We start from the raw sequence: 2,500 nt of genomic DNA on the forward strand, positions 1-2,500 counted from the left end.
CATCCGCACCGTAACACAACATAAACACAACAGAACAAATACCCAGAACCCCTTGCAGCACAAACTCTTCCGGGACGCTACAATATACTACTACTACTCCCCCTCACGCACCTTAACCCCGCCCACCTCAACCTCCTCAGAGCATGTCCCAAATTCCAAGCTGCTGTTTTGAGGCATGTCAAACAAAAAATAATGCACTTTGTGACTTCAATAATAAATATGGCAGTGCCATGTTGGCATTTTTTTTCCCATAACTTCAGTTGATTTATTTTGGAAAACCTTGTTACATTGTTTAATGCATCCAGCGGGGCATCACAACAAAATTAGGCAGAATAATGTGTTAATTATATCGGTATCGGTAATTAAGAGTTGGACAATATCGGAATATCGGATACCGGCTTTTCACACACACAAGTGAATGCAATGCATACTTGGTCAACAGCCATACAGGTCACACTGAGGGTGGCCGTATCAACAACTTTAACACTGTTACAAATATGCACCACACTGTGAACCCACACCAAACAAGAATGACAAACACATTTAGGGAGAACATTCGCACCGTAACACAACATAAACACAACAGAACAAATACCCAGAAGCCCTTGCAGCACAAACTCTTCCGGGACGCTACAATAAACACCCCCCGCTACCTCCGACTCCCCCCCACCCACCTTAACACCGCCCACCTCAACCTCCTCAGAGCATGTCCCAAATTCCAAGCTGCTGTTTTGAGGCATGTCAAAAAAAATAATGCACTTTGTGACTTCAATAATAAATATGGCAGTGCCATGTTGGCATTTTTTTCCCATAACTTCAGTTGCTTTATTTTGTAAAACCTTGTTACATTGTTTAATGCATCCAGCGGGGCATCACAACAAAATTAGGCATAATAATGTGTTCATTATATCGGTATCGGTAATTAAGAGTTGGACAATATCGGAATATCGGCTTTTCACACACACAAGTGAATGCAACGCATACTTGGTCAACAGCCATACAGGTCACACTGAGGGTGGCCGTATAAACAACTTTAACACTGTTACAAATATGCACCACACTATGAACCCACACCAAACAAGAATGACAAACACATTTCGGGAGAACATCCTCACCGTAACACAACATAAACACAACAGAACAAATACCCAGAACCCCTTGGAGCACAAACTCTTCCGGGACGCTACAATACCTCCTACCCCCCACCCCCCCCACACACACACACACCTTAACCCCGCCCACCTCAACCTCATCAGAGCATGTCCCAAATTCCAAGCTGCTGTTTTGAGGCATGTTAAAAAAAATAATGCACTTTGTGACTTCAATAATAAATATGGCAGTGCCATGTTGGCATGTTTTTTTCATAACTTGAGTTGATTTATTTTGGAAAACCTTGTTACATTGTCTATTGCATCCAGCGGGGCATCACAACAAAATTAGGCATAATAATGTGTTCATTCCACGACTGTATATATCGGTATCCGTTGACATCGGAATCGGTAACAAAGCGTTGGACAATATCGAATATCGGAAAAAAGGCCATTATCGGACATCCCTAGTAATTCAGGTAATTGACTTTTTCCTTTACGGCCAAAAGAGTGAGCTGTCTGCAGCATCACCATCCTCAAGAATAATCTAGCAAGACCACAGAGACATGTCACACAGGCCACTTCATGACAGCCCAGACAAGCCCCAAGCCGACACAACTTTTATCTATGTAATCTACTTGGAAAGCCGCCGGCTCCCTTTTGGCGCTACTATATTTTACCCAAGACCGTCTTTAACTGGAACCATTAGCGGGAATGTTCCCCTTAAACTGTCCTCGCAAAGTACCGGGGGACAACTTCCAGCATGTTGCCACCGGCGCCTGGTAGATAGGAAAAGAGGGGAAAGTGCTTCTGTGACACACCAGGGAGGCTCAATGAAGAAGACATAAAGAGGAATTTAGAGCGAAGAAACAAAAGGTGCTGTAACAAGTCTTGGGAGGGTCGGAAAATAAGGCACATTTTAAAAAGATGACAGGACCTTCCGACAGGACTTCCTATTGCAGGGGTGCCCACACTTTTTCTGCAGGCGAGCTACTTTTCAATTGACCAACTCGAGGGGATCTACCTCATTTATATATATCATTTATATTTATTTATTTATGAAAGAGACATTTTTGTAAACAAGTTAAATGTGTTTAATGATAATACAAGCATGTGTAACACATATAGATGTCTTTCTTTCACAAAGACAAGAATATAAGTTGGTGTATTACCTGATTCTGATGACTTGCATTGATTGGAATCAGACAGTAATGATGATAACGCCCACATTTTCAAATGGAGGAGAAAAAAAGTTGTCCTTTCTGTACAATACCACATGAAAGTGGTTGGTTTTTGGCATCTAATTCATCCAGCTTCCATACACTTTACAAGAAAAACATTGGCGGCAAATTCCGTAGCTTGCTTGATTGACATTCACGGCACCCGAGGGTCTTGTGAGATGACGCTGGCTG

The 2,500-nt window shown here is 42.4% G+C and overlaps 1 protein-coding gene across 2 annotated transcripts in view; it reads right to left on the minus strand.

Annotated features, from left to right (window-relative positions):
• rsrc1 (arginine/serine-rich coiled-coil 1) overlaps positions 1 to 2,500 on the minus strand; it is a 467,824-nt gene that overhangs the window by 253,870 nt on the left and 211,454 nt on the right. The window lies entirely within an intron of this gene.

Source organism: Nerophis ophidion, linkage group LG18 (assembly GCF_033978795.1).
Source record: "Nerophis ophidion isolate RoL-2023_Sa linkage group LG18, RoL_Noph_v1.0, whole genome shotgun sequence".
Taxonomy (NCBI): Eukaryota; Metazoa; Chordata; class Actinopteri; order Syngnathiformes; family Syngnathidae; genus Nerophis; species Nerophis ophidion.